The sequence below is a fragment of the Danio rerio genome, chromosome 17 (genome assembly GCF_049306965.1).
Source record: "Danio rerio strain Tuebingen ecotype United States chromosome 17, GRCz12tu, whole genome shotgun sequence".
NCBI classification, from domain to species: domain Eukaryota; kingdom Metazoa; phylum Chordata; class Actinopteri; order Cypriniformes; family Danionidae; genus Danio; species Danio rerio.
The window spans coordinates 55,090,890-55,110,000 of record NC_133192.1 but is presented as its reverse complement, the minus strand read 5'-3'; the positions used below and the strand labels follow the sequence as shown (position 1 = coordinate 55,110,000).

Sequence of the window (19,111 nt, the reverse complement as noted above, 5' to 3'; positions counted from 1 at the left end):
TTTAGCAAGAATCGTGCAGCTCTAACGAGTACGAATCAAAAAGCGACATTCCACTGTCAAAATTACGTCAACGCTATCACAAGCATTAATAAACAAGCGAGAGCCATCGAGCACTCAAGCTCCCCCACACAGTCTCAGACAAGATTTCTGTTCTCCCCTCTTTGAGAAATGCCTGTCTGGAGCTGTAATAAAGGTTAGGACATAATGAGGTTCGTTTTCGCTGTGTTTCTTGGACATTTTACAGAATCAAAATTAAGAACGGGTTGAGGATAGTGAGCATAGTATAAGTTAGGCCGTACTCACACTAGGTACAGTTGCCTCGAACCGGGCCAAAGCACGCTTGTCCCCCCTCCCATCTCCCCCGACGGCCCGCGCTCACACCACAAACGGGCTTCGGCACGCTTACGTCATCCCTGCTGCGCTGTTCAGTGAGAAGCGCTCTCTCACTCAGCAGCACAGTGGAGATTTCTCTAGTTATGTCGTTTCAGTCGTTTGATATGCCGTCAAATATTTCGCCAAACAGTCCTTAGGGATGCGGTGACACGCAGTCAGATATTTCGCCGAACAGATCCGCCACTTTTGGCACTCATAAACAATCATAAAGCTCTTGTGCTGCAGGAATGAGGAGGTCTGCTGAAGCCGCGCAGCTGTTTGCGTCTTTAATAAACGACTGCAGTTTGCGTTCACTGAACAGTAAGAATGATTAATAAATCCATATGAAACAGTCCCTTAAAAGTCACGTCTCGCTTTCAGTTTCGGGCTTTGGCGCGTTTTGCACTCAAACACAAGCGTACCGCGCCAAAGCCCAAGTGAACCGCGCTCAGGCACACCTCTTCCAACTGGGCCAGGGCCGGCCAAGTGAACCGTGCTTGAGCCCGATTCAGCGCACTCACACTTCTCAAACGATCCGGGAAACGGGCCTGGGCACGGTACGGATGGCATAGTGTGAGTAGGCCCTTAACGTTACAGGCAGCGAGAACAGAATTTCCCAGTGAATCCCTTTAAGGTGTTTAACTATATGAAATGGAGTGGTGCAGTGGCGCAGTAGGTAGTGCTGTTGCCTCACAGCAAGAAAGTCTGGCTCGAGCCTCGGTTGGGTCACTTGGCATTTCTATGTGGAGTTTGCATGCTCTCCTTGCGTTTGCGTGGGTTTCCTCCAGGTTTCCCCCACAGTCGAAAGACATGCGGTACAGGTGAATTGGGAAGACTAAATTGTCCACAGTGTATGAGTGTGAATGAGTGTGTGTAGATGTTCCTCAGAGATAGGTTGCGGCTGAAAGGGCATCCGCTGCGTAAAAAATATGCTGGATATGTCGGCGGTTCATTCTGCTGTGGCAACCCCAGATTAATAAAGGGACTAAGCTGAAAATAAAATGAATGAATGAACTATATAAAATGTAGTATGATATAAAATGTGGTATCTGTGTCTGTTCTAATCACAGATTTTGGAATTGTACCCTTGTAAAATTACGAGTACGCTTCGCTTTCCTTTACGATATTATAAATACACATGCGTGAATTTTATTTACGCACAAAATATTTATGACAGTGATTTTATTCCATACCCCCCTACTATGGAAGTCGATAGGTCACAGCAACCTGCATTCTTCAAAATATCATCTTTTGTGCACAACAGAAAAGAGAAACCCATAAACATTTAAAACCACATGAGGGAATTAGCATTTTTGTGTGAACTATCCCTTTAAATATCTGTATTATTCTTCATACATGACAGTTTTCTTCAGTTTTGTTGAATATAAAGTTAGATAAGTCACACAAAAGACTGCAAAAGCTCCCTGCGTCAAATGCACGTCTGAAATTTTTTGTTTTGTGGTTTGTTTATTATTGATATTGAGGTAAAGTTGGTTTTATATTCACACATTCAGAGTTTCTCCTTAATAATATCATTTTAGAAAAGGATTCATTGCATATGCTAAATACTGAAATCATATTAGCAACAAAAGACTACAACATTGTTCACAGTCAATTTAATTGTGCTAATGTTGTTAAGTCATACTTACATGTGATTTCGATGTAAACAATACAGGCAGCTTGTCACACGTTGTCACCGAACGAATGTGTGGATATAAACACATCTTTTTACCTCAATATAATTAATGACACTATGCAAGAAGCCCTTTTGCATGTTGCACATCTCCACACTGTACACTGTGAAAAATGCAGGGTTCAACACAATTTATTCATGTTGTCCCAACACAAATCGACGTTTAACAAATTTATGTGGATAGAACATAAAAAAATTAAGTTGTCACAATAAAAATCTTAAGGATTGTGTTGTTTCAGCTCATTTTAAATAAGCAGTATGAACAAGTAAAATATATATATATTTTTTGAGTGTAGCAATAAAACATTTTATTCAACTAAAGGTGAACTTTAATGACCAAATGTCTGTGTTTTTATTTGTTTTTTTTCTCCACATTTATTTCTTCATTTGGAAACAGAATATAAATTTCAATTTGAATATTACAGTTTGCATATCATTTGCTTTAAAACTAAAGTAGGTCACAACATCATTTGGTACTTTGCTTTGACAGTTTAACATTGTGTTTGCAAAAGAAAGAAATACTGTAGGTATAACACATTATTAATGTTCATATCCTAAGTATATTTCTAAGCAGGAACAATTCATTCTCCTGCACATCAGTGTTAAAACAAATGTGGTTTTTTTTGTGTGTTTTTTTTGGTTTTTAAACACTTTTAGCAGTGAACTTTAAGAATAGACTGAATACTATAATTTGGAAAACAATCAGTCAGATTTGAGATTTTAACAAATTTGAATGATCTAGAAAATACATTGTTCAATAAATGCAAATGTTTACGTTTTATAACAGTTAAGGACATTAAAATGTCTGCAGTTAAAATTATATAGCCAGTTTTAGCTTATAAATTTTTTTAAAAGCATATTTATGTATGTGCAAATTCTTGATTGAGGTGAAGTTGGGTTTATATTCGCACATTCGTCCAGTGACAATTTGTGACATGCTATCTATATTGTTTACCATGGTACTTTGAATATTCAGTCTGAAATCACATGCATGACTTGAAAACAACATTAGCACTATTTGTTTGACCGTGAACAATGTTTTACTTTAATAGTCATTTGTTGCTAATATGATATCAGTTTTTAGGATTTGCAAAGAATACTTTTCTAAAATTATATTATTGAGGAGAAACTCGTGAGAATAAAAAAAACAACCTTACCTCAATTAATATGCTAATATAAAATCAACTTTACTTCAATAAATGATTTCCCTACTCATTTTGTAGACTTTGTAGCCTTCTTAGCCCTTCCGGCTAGGCGATTAATTCTTCTGAACTGGAAGAGCCATCACCCTCCTTCTCACACTAGTTGGATTAGAAATGTTCTTTATTTTATAAAATTAGAAAAAATTAGGTACTCTCTTCACCGAACTAGCACTATTTTTATTAAATTGTGGGAACCCCTTCGCAAATATGGCCAAACTTTTCAGCTTGACCCTGCTCCTTCTGATTAAGTGCCCACCCCCCCCAATGCCCAGCTTTTATGGGAAACAATTTCTGGTCAACACATTGTAGACTTGTTTTTTTCTGTATGTAAGATTTCACTAGTGTTGTTATTTTTTATTTATTTATCTATTTATGTTTATTATTCTTTTATTTTATTATTATTATTTGCTCAAAATACTCTTCAGTGTATTTGCTTATTGTTACATGTTTATGTCTTTGTATATTTTTGTAATGTTTCACAATGTATAAATAAAACACACACACACACACACACACACACACACACACACACACACACACACACACACACACACACACACACATATATATATATATATATATATATATATACACACACACACACACATATATATATATATATATATATATATATATATATATATATATATATATATATATATATATATACACACACACACATATATATATATATATATATATATATATATATATATATATATATACACACACACACACACATATATATATACATATATATATATATATATATATATATATATATATATATATACATATATATATATATATATATATATATATATATACATATATATATATATATACATATATATATATATATACATATATATATATACATATATATATATACATATATATATATATATACATATACATATATATACATATATATATATACATATATATATATATATATATATATATATATATATATATATATATATATATATATATACATATATATATATACATATATATATATACATATATATATATATATACATATACATATATATACATATATATATATACATATATATATATATATACATATACATATATATACATATATATATATACATATATATATATACATATATATATATATATATATATACAYATATATATATATATATATATATATATATATATATATATATATATATATATATATATATATATATATATATCCCTATTTAAAAATTGCAAATAACACTTTACTGAAATTCTATTATTAAGGAGAAAGTTTGAATTTGTGAATCAACTTCACCTAAAATTATTAAGCTTTCCCATAGGTTACACCAGTTTAAACACATATCCTCGGTATTTCAAGTTCATACATTTCATTGTTATGAAAGCGAATCAGAACAACTGCTGTAAACATCCTCTCCAGAAACCCCACGACAAGTAAATATTTACAATCACCGCACAAAGCAAAACACAGATTTCTTTTACTTACCAGATATAAAAAGCGAGCGTCAGGTTGTATTATTACGGTTTCCTCTAAGCGCTTTATCTTCTATGAGCACAATCACCCGAGTCAAAGAATCTGCGAGAACAAAGTTTTAATCCAGTCGTCCTCTCCAAGGATTGAGCGTGCAAACACCCCAACTCCTCTCAACTCTCACTCCCTGCCTGTGAACGGATAATCACGCCCCTCAAGCTAAACAGACACCGCAGTCGACCAATCAGACTGAAGCCGCCGTAAATCTAAGTAGATTATGAACACGGAACATCCAATCACGTGTGAAGAGACGCGGAGTTCACTGTGTTTACCAGAGTAACGCGTGTTTGGTTGCTGGGTTACATTATTAAGGTTATTAAAATGACAGTATTTTCTAGTCTTTGGTTACACGCACCTCCTTTTTTTAAACGGACTCTTTGTTTGGACCTGTGTGTTTGCGGCTGTGCAGGTAATATCCATTCTGAAGTTTCATAGAGGTGATAAATGTTGATTCTCACTCAGTTATTGCACATGAAACCCAAACTACATTAAAACACAACAAAACTGAAGATCTATTCAAGAAACTGCAGCAAGCTTGCAGCTGAAGATATAATTGTATTTGCACAAAAATATGTTTACGTTCACATTAATCAGCTGTTTCTAAATGGTCTCTAAAGCTGAGGGGGATGTATCCCCCCGGTTGCTACGCCCCTGTATGTAAGCATAATTTCTTCTCAAGCTAATTTGTTTTAATTTTAAAGAGCACTCCACTATTTTGGAAAATAGGCTCATTTTAACATTTTATAATCCATTCAGTCGATCTCCAAATCTGGCAGCAGCACTTTTAGCTTAGCTTAGCATAAATCATTGAATCAGATTAGACCATTAGCATCCCTACTGAAAAAAAAAAAACATCTTAAACCAGCCTAAGCTGGTTGGCCAGCCTGGTTTTAGAGAGGTTTTGGCCACTTCTAGGCTGGTTTCCAGCCATTTCCAGCCTGGTCTTAGCTGGTCAGGCTGGAAATTGACCAGCTAAAACCAGCTTGACTAGCCTGGTTTAAGCTGGACATAGCTGGTTTTGGCTGGGCTCCCAGCATGGCTAGGTTGGTCAAGCTGGTTTTAGCTGGTCATCTACCAGGCTGGTAATGGCTGGAAACCAGCCTGGAAGTGGCCAAAACCCCTCTAAATCCAGCCTGGTTGACCAGCTAAAACCAGCCTAGGCTGGTTTAAGCTATTTTTTTTTCAGTAGGGATCTCACTCAAAAATGACCAAAGAGTTTAGAAAGTTTTCTATTAAAACTCGTTGTGTACTAAAACTGACAGAAATTGACATTTTCTAGGCCGATATGGCTGGGAACTATACTCTCATTTGTGCATAATATTTAAGGAACTTTATTGCCGTACCATGGCTGCAGCAGGTGCAAACATATAATTCAGCACCTGAAAACTTCTGTCAATGTAGTCATTAGCCCCTTTCACACAGTGATACCGGTAAATATCCGGAAAATTTCCGGAAAGACTTTACCGGTATATTCAAAAAAGCGCTGTTTACACAGGCGAGGACGTTACGGAAATTTTCCGGAAAAGAGCATTCACACATCCTTTCCAAAATACCGGTAAATTCTGACATCATTCACCACAAATGAGCTTTAAACGGCTGCGCTTGTATTTGTAAACATTTGACTAAATTACAAACTCTGTGGATGATCAATATTGTGAACAACTTTCGCAGGATCACTTTCGCATGTCGAGATGTTCATAATATGTACGTGTGCTGGCGCTCACAGGCTGTTCCACAGGCACACGAACGTAAACAAACAACGGCTTATCATAAGCATCTTATCGATGATTATTTACACAGTTGGCATTAAGAAGAACATATAAACGTGACCTGACTAACTTCTAGCAGCTAAATGTGTCTGGAAAAATATTCAAAGGCTTTTATCCTCACAAACCGCGCGGACGTAAATGCGTCTGACTGTTGTGATTGGCTAAAGCAGACGTCTCACGTCAGCACGTTCTAGACGTACACACGCTTATTACGGCAATCTTCCTTCTGCGTTCACACAGCGCAGCATTCCGGCAAATTGCCGGTAATGTTACAACTTCTCTTTCCGGAAAATAGCCAGAACGAATTTACCGGTATTTTCAAAAAGGACCTGTTCACACATACAACCTTTCCGGAAAATTGCCGGCAATTTTCCGGAAAGGTTGTATGTGTGAAAGGGCTTACTGTGACCACCTGCTTAGTAAGTTTGCCTTGCAACCATATAGACATGAGATGATTCAGAACATATTTACTTTTGGTCGACAATAGTTGTCAAGCCCAACACTTGCATTACTAGTGCCTTTAATGTTTTAAAAGCTCATCAACAGTGAACCATAGTAAATATGTTCTGAATCGTCTCTCTCAAATGTCTCCAATGTTGCAAGGCATGCTCCCTTTGCAAGTAAGCTGGTAACATTGTTTAAATTGGCGGAAGTTAGCCAATTTTCAGGCACTGCATAATATCATTGTGCGTAGTACATTGCACATAATATATCATAGTACAGCAGCAAAGATTCTTGATTAATATGGCATAATGAAAGTATAGTTCCTATCCATATCAACATAGAAAATAGCAACTTTTCATTTACATTGAACTTAGTCAAAGACTATAGAATACACAAGACAAGTCACTTGTATAGTTTTGAATGCTGAAAAATGTAACGGAGACATTCATTGATCGCTATTCACTGTATTCTTAGCCGACGAGTGGGCGCAGCCATTTAAATCTTTTTGGCTCGAGACTTCCGGTCTCATTCACTTCCATTCATTTTTAGACATTAAAAGCTGCTCGTTTCGCTGTTTGATGTTGCAAACTGATATTTTCTTATTACATTATTCTACTTGGTCTGTATAGTCATGCAAACATTTGTTTGTAGAGCAAGTAGTTTAACCGTTTTCTGCCGTTTATTATTCCTAGTCATTTCTCCCATAGGCGACTGAATTGGAAGTTCTAAAACAATCGCGAAAACAGGCGCACTTCCGCATTTTAGAATAAGGTCAATAGACTGACGTTTCTCCGGGGGAGAAGCTTGGACCAGACATGCACTTTTACAACGATTTTTGTGGTCAACAAACGCAGTGAAATACCTACTTCACAAACACAAGAAAAAGATCCACGTAAAGCTTGAAATCTGCACGTTTAAAGTAACCAAGTGCACAAGTGTTTTGGTTTTGTAATCTGTATGAAACTAAAGTGAGATACGGTCCAGTACAGTACATAAATAAGGTTGGTGTCGTGACCTCGTTTCGAATGTGCATTAGCTCAGGCAGCCTGAAAAATGCAGATTTTGCTTGATTCAAATGTTTAGAAATGAAACCTATGAGTTTAATGTTTAATTTTATTGGTAATTCCAAATATGTAATGTAATCGTAAGTTTGGCAAACAGTTTTGGAGAATTTAATGTTTCCCCATTCAGAGAGAATGCCTGAGCATACTACGCTGAAAGATGCACGCCGAGTGAAATGTCTTGCCTTGAAGAGACTTTGACTTAGTACACACTAGCTATGTTTCCATCCACCCATGCGCATCATGGCGTTTCCATCAACTGGTTTTTTATGCGCATTTGCAAAATGTGCATAAAAAAACAGTTGATGGAAACGCCATGATGCGCATAAAAAAACTTATGCGCCTAACTGGGTAGGATAAACTTTTTATTCGATAAGAAAAGATGCGCATAAACTGCAATGGAAATGGAAATAGTTTTACTGCACAAACTCCAGCATGTGCATTTAAAAAGGTCATGTGATTTTGTTAAAAGAGATCATGTGATGCTTAAAATGTGTATGAATGGACAAATCGTCAGGCTGAGCACATTATAAAACATCTGAAATGTTGTTTTGGTCATTATAGAACGCCTTACCATTTCAGTATTAATGTTATTATATTATTAATGACCTCCAGAATCGAGAGCGCCTGTGCTCCGCGTCTGACACCTTCAAACGCCACTGCGCGCTCACTGCTTGTCTTCTGAGGCGCATTCATTTAGGAAAGATTGATGCAGCTTCTCCTACTTCAGCAAAGGCAGTTTTTACTGTTGATATTTGGCGCCAGTTAATCAGGAAGTGACGATTTTGGTCACTATGACTCGTTGGATGGAAACGCAGCTTCATCCGCACAACTTTTATGCGATAATCCAGTTTTGCGCATAAAGTTGATTCGCATTTTTTGATGGAAACACAGCTAATGTAACTACAGAAGATCCAAGCTTTGAATAGGAGAATTATCAAAGCTCTGGTCATTTTTGAGTAAGATCGGCCTTTAAACATTCAGCTTCAGAGCCAGAGATCGACTGAATGGATTCATAAATGATAAAACTCAACTTTTTACCTCTTAGGAGTTGTAAAATGAGCCGATTAATCTTTAATAATGATCTTTAAGAATGTTAAAGCATTTCTACTGAGAAAAAAATGCAAAAAAGACCATTTTCGGCAGGATGTACAGGACTTATTCTTTCTGAGCAAGCAGCTAAGTGCCGCATCCAGAAATGTGTGTACATCTATGCTCAAGGTTTCATCACCTACATGCAGTAACAAAGAGTACATTCAGAATGGCAAACGTTCATGTAACCCATCTGTTATTAGCCAGGGAGCTGGCTGCTTCTCATTTTCACTGCTGTCCTCTAGGGAACGCTCTCTGACAGTGAGTGTGAGTGTAGGACAGAGAGGTGGAAGACTAGATTATACATGCATGAGCTGCTGGTCATCATGACCATAGACATAGATTTCTCCTCAAGTGTGTTCATGGATCTGTGTGTGTGTGTTCATGGGAAAGTTCACCTCAAAATTAAAATGCGCTCCCTATTTACTCTCTGTGCTCAAACCTTTTTCTGTTAATAACAAGAGAAGATATTTTTAAGAACGTTAGAAAATGGGGGCAGCACGGTGGGTAGCACAATCGCCTCACAGTAAGAAGGTCGCTGGTTTGAGCCTCAGCTGGGTCAGTAGGCATTTCTGTGTGGAGTTTGCATGTTCTTCCAGTGTTGGCGTGGGTTTCCCCCGGGTGCTTCCACAAGGCCAAACACATGCGCTATAGGTGAATTGGCTAAACTACATTGTGCGTAGTGTATGTGTGTGAATGAGTGTGTATGGATGTTTCCCAGTGATGGGTTGCGCTGCATGGAACATATGCTGGATAAGTTAGTGGTTCATTCCACTGTGGCCAACTCAGATCAATAAAGGGACTTATTCGAAAAGAAAACGAGTTATTGAATGAAAATGGTAACTATTGACTTCCAAAGTAGGAAAAACAAATACTAATATGGTTAGATATTTCCAGTTTTCTTCCAAATATATATATATTTTGGTGCTCAAGTAAAAAAAGAAATAGGCATCCGACACATAAATGCAGAGTAAATGATCAGTTTTGGGTGAACTATCCCTTTAAGGTGTGTTCTGCCCCCTGATGTCAGTCTTTCTCATTCAATTCTCACGTTCTGATTGGTGTGAGGTGCCAGATTGTGTATTTTAGCAAAGGAGGAGTTCCAGAGGGGGAAGAGAGAGAAAGAGTGAATGATGTTTTAGATTTTATGAGTCACACAATTAGACTTTATGGCCAGCTGATCCCTAATATGTAATGGTAATTATCAGCCAAAAATGTTAGTTGCATGTAATAATATCTGTATTCATCATGATCTTAAATCTACAAAGCTTGACGAATCATCTGACTTGAAGTTTACATGTTTAGCAAGTGAGTAGCATTTCAATATAAGTCTAAAACTGTTTCAGATCATTAAATATGTTAGAAAAACATATTAATGGGAATTATAGATATTGAAACAATCTGCTGTACGATTATAAACATCTTATTTATACTTTAAGCAAGCAGAACTTAACCGTAATGGTCATATAAATGTACCTATCAGTATCATATTTTTTCCTCTTGTCGAGAGCTTAATTTCTTCTATAACTTACAATGTAAGCCATAGATGTCTGATTGTTCAAATAGGATCAACAATAAAACCATTACTTCAAATAAAACCACTTGATTTAAAGATTTTAACTTAAATGCGTAGATAAATAGAAATTGAAATTACAATGCTGATTAAAAATGCCCCTTTTGAGCTTTGATCCAAATTGTGGCATTTTGGTGACTGTCGCTTTAAATACAAGAGGGTATATGCCGAGCTAGTGTTCTTCCCATACTGATAAACTTCCGGTGACCAGTTATTTTAAACTTTTTTCCATTTTATACGGTTCCTTTTTACAGCATCGATGTTGTAATGTCATTAAAATACATTCAGTTAAATAGACTTTGGCATTCATTTAGTTGCTCAAGCGTAAAACGAGACAAAAAGCCGTTTACTTGCACGCGCCTGTCAGAATCTGAAGGCTAGGGCAAAAAGCTCCATTGAATATACTGGGGTAAAATAAACGCTCATTTTATAAAGACATAGCGGGGGAAAGTGTAATTTAATGCAGTGCATCTTGTACAATTCAAGACCCACTTTATATTGGATATCACTCAGCCAGTGGACATCGCTGACTTTTAAAGAAAACAGACCTTAAACGCCCCGGTTTTTGCATTGAATACAGTTCGCCGGAAGCGCTTAACCCAGGTGACTGGCAAATTAAAAGTCCTATTAGCATGCTTCGGCATATACCCTATTGAGATTGTGCTACACCAGACATTTTTCTAAAGAAGGCGGAGCTATAAACAACTATATTTCAGCATAACGGCAGACTCAAAACTCTTAATGGTGGACGGCTGCTTCTCACTCAGTGCTGTCTATGCTAATGAGGGAGAGATTGCCACTAGTGGGCGGGTCTTTCCCCTTCTGATGACACGTGCAAAAGGGAGAATGTCAATCAAAGTCTTTCTGCAGACATATCTTAGAAGTTTGATTAATTGTCCTGCAATTTTTAGACACAAGTACTTTTGGAATAACCAATATCAATTGGAACCTGATATGGACTTATACGACAAATATTGTGTCACTAATAAAGTCAGTGAAATTAACTTTACAATTATACTTAAAATCTATCCGACCAACCAGTTTCTCAAGAGGTATGAAGTTGATCTTTCCGAATCGTGTGTTTTTTGCGCAATGGATGTTACTTGAGACTGTTATATGTTTGTTTTTTAGATCGTATGTATGTTAGATATTTCTGGTTTGATGTTGAATGTCTGTTTAACATACTGAGTGGTCATAGAATTATTATTATTATGATTATCTTTAGTTATGAAATTTATCACAACCCTTTTTCTACAGGCTTTCAGATATTTGCTATGATTTGCATTGTCAAATGTTAAACCTTTTATCTACAGGTCAATCTCAAATCAAGTCTACTCATCTGAATCTGTCACTCCAACTCACACAGAGAAGCATTTGAAGGTTAATTCAGGAAACTGGAAGGCTCCTGAATGAGGTCATGTATCACAGAAAAAGGTATGAATAGCCTATTTATGCAGTCCGGCAAGTTCGGCCACTACAGAAGAAACCCTTTTTATTTTCTATATGGTGCATTGATGGGTAAAAATGTAATTTAGTAATTTAAGCTGCAACACAAAATATGAAAAAAAAATAAGAGAAGGGCTTGAATTCTTCAAGTCCAAAACACATTCCACACTGTGTACAGATTTCAATATCCTCATAAAAAAAAAAATCAACAATGTTTCAAGTTTACTTTCACACTTTAATGTCTCTCTTGTATGGTTTTGAAGTGAACTAGGTGGAAAAGATAATAAACTATTCATACACAATTCAGAATATGAAACATGATCATTAAAAGGAATTGTACTGTTCTTTCCGGAGCTACAAAAAGAAAAAAGGGCCTATTTAGGCTTAAATGATCCTATTTTGTTTGCCTTTTGGATTTCAAAAATATATATACAGTTGTGGTCAAAATTATTAGCCCCCCTGTTTATTTTTTCCCCAATTTTTGTTTAACGGAGAGACAATTTTTACAACAACACTTCTAGACATAATAGTTTTAAAACTCATTTCTAATATCTGCTCTATTTTATCTTTGCCATTATGACAGTAAATAATATTTGACTAGATATTTTTCAAGGCACTTCTATACAGCTTAGAGTGACATTTAAAGGCTTACATTTAAAACATCATTTGGGAAATATATAAAAAAAATCAAATAAAAATCAAAGGGGGGCTAATAATTTTGACTTCAACTGCACATATCAATTAGAGAGAGTCGAGAGTTAATTTAAACAGGTTTTCAGAAAAGTTTTTTCACACACAAAATTTATATAAAATTACGGATTGATTTCATTCCAAGGATGAACTCCCAACAGGCCAAAAACCTTATACCAGGACAGATTTTAGCACAAAGATCTGGTCAACACCACAAGGGGATCCGGCCGGAAAAGCACTGGCTTTCTTATTTCATGCTTTGATGATGAATCCATATCTAGAAGCTTGTTAAATGGAGACGAAGCTCAAAAGGCTAGATCTCTAATCTGACCACTTGCTTGGCTGGCAAAGCGAGAAGGATAGGGGCACGGGGGAGCACAGATGCTTGCCGTCATTAATAAGCATAATCATGAATAATTAATCTCCCTAAAAGAGCGAATAGTGATGAGCTAAACTGATGAACCAGATTGGAGCAACCACAGGGGAGGATTTACTGGGAGTTTTAAAGTCACAAGAATACTGCTGTCCAAATGTTGAGCTTCACTCGTCAATGCTGTCAGTTTGAGGGATTTCAGCCTGATCTCACTAGGAAACGTAACTATTTGACGTTTCGTCAGTTTAGTGGCGAATTCATATAAGTAATGTAAGATTTTTAGAAGAAGGTATGGCACCAAACCCCAAAATGTACAAATGAGATTAACTCGAATGAGCCGCTAATCAAACTACATCAAAAATCAAACTAATTCAAAAAGTTATACATTAGCATGAGATAGCATTTAGTACATGTTACAAAGCTAATGGCTAAAGACTGGAAGGAAATACATATTCAGACATACCACACAAACATTCAAATCCCAAATTACATTTTGCAGTGTTATTTATCTTTGAAGGTTCTTTACATGTAGTAATGGTTCTGGTTCATCTTGAATAACCCCTTTTGATGCTCTTCTAATCTGGCTAAGCTAGTAAGCTAGCAACAATCATCTCAAACTCTCAGACCCTCTGACAAACATCTTTTGCACGTTCCTCATCAAGAGGGAAGCATGATTTTTAAAGTGTGTCTTTGCTGCAGCACATTGACATGCTGGATCAGGCCAAATACCTAGTGGATGTGCATTTGTGAGCAGTTGTTGCTAAAAATGAGAATTATTTATATTAATTATTAAATTAGCCATTTTGTTTTGTGTTATAAATGTCTACATCTAGCCCAACCATCACAGTTATTAATGTCTACACCTAACCTCCCTAACCCTAGACCCAACCATCATAGTTATAAACATCTACACCTTCTCCAACCTTAAACCCAATCATCACAGTTATTAATGTCTACACCTACTCCATACCTAAACCCAACCATCAGTTATTAATGTCTACACCTACCCTAACCCAAAACCCAACCATCATAGTTATTAACGTCTACACCAACTCCAACCTTAAACCCAATCCTCACAGTAATTAACATCCACACCTACCCCAACCTTAAACCCAACCATCACAGTTATTAACATCTACACCTTCTCCAACCACAGTTATTGATATCTACAGCTACCCCAATCTTAAACCCAACCATCACAGTTATTGACATCTACACCAACCCTTACCCTAAACCCAACCGTCACAGTTATAAACATCTATACCTAGTCCAACCTTAAACCCAACCATCACAGTTATTAATACCTACACCTTCCCAAACCTAAACACATCCACAGTTATTGACATCTACAGTTACCCCAATCTTAAACCCAACCATCACAGTTAACATCTACACCTACTCCAACCATCGCAGTTGTTAACGTCTACACCTTCTCCAACCACAGTTATTGATATCTACAGCTACCCCAATCTTAAACCCAACCATCACAGTTATTGACATCTACACCAATACTTAACCTCACAATTATTAACGTTCACACCAACTACAAGCGTCATAGTTGCATAAGCATTACTATAGAGTACTTAATGTCCACTACGTAATGGTCCTGATCCAGTACATCATCGTGCTGTAGAGAGCAGCAAGGACATCTTGGATTTTTCAAAAGCTTGACTTAGAGTTTTTACTGCCCACATTTAAATCTGCCCCTTTTTTTTTAGTTTTTAAATCTCAGTCAAACAGTATGTTGGCATTTTAATGTGAACAGTCCCATCTATTAGTTATGAGTTATGTTGTTAAGTTTCTTCTCTTTAGTCTTATGATTGGTCTTATACACAGTAGAGGTGTGAACCTACACTAGTGTCACGGTTCGGTTACGATTATCATGCCATCGATTCGGTTCAATTCGATATTTCGGTGCATCACGGTGCATTGACGGTGCTTTTCAAACACAGTTTTATATTTTCTTCACAGCAGCAGATCTTGTATTAAAATGTATGAATATATTTATATTTATATATTATTTGTAATACAATTTTGTCATTTAATACAAACAGTCAGAGATATAAACTGTACCTTTAAACAAAACAAGCATTTAGCAAATAATATAAACAAATATAAATATCCAGCTCAATTTCTGATCCGTGTCTAGTTCTCTTACACCCCTTTGATTGGTCACACCTTAAAAAAAAAAACAGTTGCGATTGGCTCTTGCGCGCTGCGCTCTTCACAGATGAGTGATGCTGATAAGCGGCAGGGGCGATCTCACAGCTGATGTATGATAGACATGGTGGAGAAAATTCTGCAGACACACGCTCGTTTCTGGATGCAAAAGTAACGCTCTAAAACAGCCGAGAGGAGAAGAAAAACCACGCCAGCAGGTCAAATGGGCCACTGTGTGTGTGTGAGAAAGAGAGAGAGAGAGAGAGAAATGGAGTAGGCTACTTTCATTCTCTCGATCTCAGTGAAATAGGGGCTATTGTTGTATATGTCAGTGAAAGACTGATCCAGCAAACACACACAGTGAAATTGTGCACAGTTTATGAGTTTTAAGTAGTTAAAGCGCTGTAAATACTCGCGATCGCCTCCCTCGCGACAGAGCGCATATGAGGTAAATGACGTCAGTAATAACCGGTTATGATTATTACTGAACCGATACCGAATTGTCCGCGTCTGCATCGCAGTGCACCAAAAAAAAAACGATTATTTTTGACACCCCTAATACACAGTTATAAAGTTGATAGCAATAGCCTAGTAGTTAGTGCGGCGTTAAAAAAGATGAGGAGCTAACGGTGACCCAAGTTCAAATACCGGCTCGAGGTCCTTTGCTGATTCTTCCCTTATTTCCGTTCCTCGTGCTTTTCCTGTCTCCACTCAACTGTCCTATCTAGTAAAAGTTAAAAAAGTGCTTTATAATGAACCCGACTTGACTTGAAATGGTACTTTATTTCTGCTTTTTAGTTTTTTAAATGTACAACTGGAATCCAATTACTGATTTTCAGGAACTGATTCCTTTTTAACACAGACTGTAATCATTCTCTCAGCAGTTCTCTCATTCTTCCTAAAACAGCTACACAACTGAATTTGCAATTAGCAATCAGGTACTCCTCGTGTCCTCTAGACAATGAAGATATTGGACATATGATTACCATTTTCACTTTATTACTTGGGTTTATTTATGGAGTGTTCAGAGGCAATACAAAAAAGCTGTCGTCTGAAATTTTCTCTTTAGAACGGAGCATTTTTCTCAGCATTCTATGTTTATGTTCGGTTATTTCACTTTAAAGTAAATGAAAATAACATGTTCATAACCATATAACTGACATGTCTAAATATATACAGTTGAAGTCAGAATTATTAGCCCCCCTTCTTCGTTTTTAAATATTTTCCAAATGATGTTTAACAGAGCAAGGACATTTTCACAGTATGTCTGATAATTTTTTTTTCTTCTGGAGAAAGTCTTATTTGTTTTATTTCGGCTAGAATAAAAGCAGTTTTGAATTTTTTATTAACTATTTTAGGGACAATATTATAAGCCCCTTTAAGCTATTTTTTTTTCTCGATAATCTACAGAACAAACCACTGTTATACAATAACTTGCCTAATTACCCTAACCTGTCTAGTTAACCTAATTAACCTAGTAAAGCTTTTAAATGTCACTTTAAGCTGTATAGAAGTGTCTTGAAGAATATCTAGTCAAATATTATGTACTGTCATCATGGCAAAGATAAAATAAATCCGTTATTAGAATTGAGTTATTAAAATTATTATGTTTAGAAATGCGTTTAAAAAAATCTTCTCTACGATAAACAGAAATTGGGGAAAAAATAAACAAGTGGTCTAATAATTTAGGGGGGCTAATAATTATGACTTCCACTGTACATTGGAAGCTGCCAATAAAAAAATAAGCCTCTTTTTAATGAAAGTATTTAAATATATACTGTATATATTTCTGTAACCTATTTTTAAAAATGCTTTAAAAAGGTTTAGGCCATATTAGGCATAAATAAAAGAATTTGGACTGAAACAGGAAGCCCAAGGGCTAAAAAAAATAAACCACGTGCATCTGTTTTAAACAAACAGAGACCCCAGAGAGCGTCTTCAGAGGAAACAATAAGACTTTTGTCACCGAGCACAAAACCAGGTGTCAAAGCCTGAGGCGCTGCATTAGTCAGACTCCTGTGATGTACTCCAACAGTTGGTGTCCTATAAAACCGCCCAACTTCTCATCATGTCATCAAATGTTAAAGACGCAAATAAAAATGTAATAATAAAAAAAGGAAGTAAGTAAATTATCACAGCAGAGATGGTCAAAATCCTGAACAGACACGAGGATAGGCGAGCGGAAGAGGATTAAAACAAATATAAAAAAAAGAAATACAAACAACAATTAGAAACTTGAGTAAAAATACAATTTTAACATTGTTTTAAGTCGTAAGTCGATTAAAGTCGATTTACTCCAAAGATGGTGATCATTTTTAAACCAAGGGATAGTTCACAAAAGATCTACACTCTCAGAAATAAAGGTATGAGAGCTGTCACTGGGGTGGCACCTTTTCAAAAGGTACAAATTTGCATCTAAAAGGTCCATATTAATACCTCAAGGGTACATATTAGTACCTAAAAAGTACAAAAGTGTTCCTCCTGAAATTTTTAGGAACCAATATATACTTTTGAGGTACCAATATGGACCCTATAAGTACAAATGTGTACCTTTTGAAAAGGTGACAGCTTGCATAGCTTTATTTCTGAGTGTATAAACGTACATAACAGCAATGGTAAAAATATCAGATGATAATATTACTCACTCCATATCTAAAAAAAAAAACAAACAATCAAACTCACACAGGTGAGTGTGCTTGACAAACCACCTGTTGAAACACTCTTCTGTCTTTAAAATACAACAACAAAAGCCTCCCCCTCCTAACTCTAGCACTTAATTCTCTGAGGACAAACAGTTCCTTTGTATTATTAACACTTGCTGTGTATTGCCTCTTCTTGTTGAATCGCTGAATGCTTCCTCAGTCATAAGTCGATGTGGACAAAAGCATCTGTTGTGACTAAATGTGATGTTTTCCATGACCGTATCTATGAACCCTGTATATAAAATGAGCTGACTCAACACAATTTTTTTATTTTTGGGGGACTACTTAACGGTTCAATGTTCAATCCACTTCAATTTGTAAAAACGAAGATGTTCATTTAATCAGTTTGTCTTGGAAGAACATCAAGGAATTGTGTGGAAGCCAGCTTTTTTTTTAGCGTTTGTAAAGCTGAAGTTAAATTTTGAGTCAAGCAAAACAATAGCAGGTACTTTTCAGAACAGAAAATGAAGTGTTTCTGCCTTCAGTGTAATAATAAGTGTGTAAAGGACCAGAATTGGGAAGCACAGAAGTACACGCTCCTTAAAAAAACTCCATGGTGTTTGAAAGTGAAGTCTGACCTCTACTGGTTATATTCTGCATCTGCTAGATTCTAAACTAAAGCCATAGATTGAGAAGTAATTTAGCTCTGATTGAAGTTAAGGGTGCAGTGAAACAGACAAATATTGAAGCAAGTTAAAGACAGATTTGTTGTTATTATTATTTAAAATCATGAATATCAGTCTGGTCATTAACATGACCTGAGCTCGTCATCTCTGCAGTGTTTCTACAGCTTAGATGTGACATAAGGAAGACTACTAACACTTTTTAAAGTATTGAAGGTTGTTAATATTAGTTATCACACGGCTTCGTATCACCTTGACTGTCAGTGAATACGTTCAAGCATACTTACATCCACATGTGTCTGCTTGTCTGTCACGCGGCGGTTTAGATTGTTTTGGCGCCATCTTGTGAACGAGTAAAGCTTAAG

General features: G+C 36.2%; 1 protein-coding gene and 1 long non-coding RNA gene across 7 annotated transcripts in view; one reads left to right on the top strand and one right to left on the bottom strand.

Moving 5' to 3' along the window:
- Positions 1-19,111, top strand: part of LOC141378395 (uncharacterized) — a 72,474-nt gene that overhangs the window by 17,837 nt on the left and 35,526 nt on the right. The window lies entirely within an intron of this gene.
- The window catches only part of tiam2a (TIAM Rac1 associated GEF 2a), a 201,455-nt gene that overhangs the window by 176,606 nt on the left and 5,738 nt on the right, over positions 1-19,111 (bottom strand). For 3 of the 6 annotated variants that reach the window (XM_073927631.1, XM_068214646.1, XM_073927636.1), the window contains exon 1: positions 4,769-4,913. The exons of the other annotated variants lie outside the window; for them this stretch is intronic. The gene's annotated coding sequence lies outside the window, so the exon portion shown is untranslated. Of the gene's footprint in view, positions 1-4,768; positions 4,914-19,111 lie in introns of those variants that run through there. 6 annotated transcript variants of the gene reach the window in all.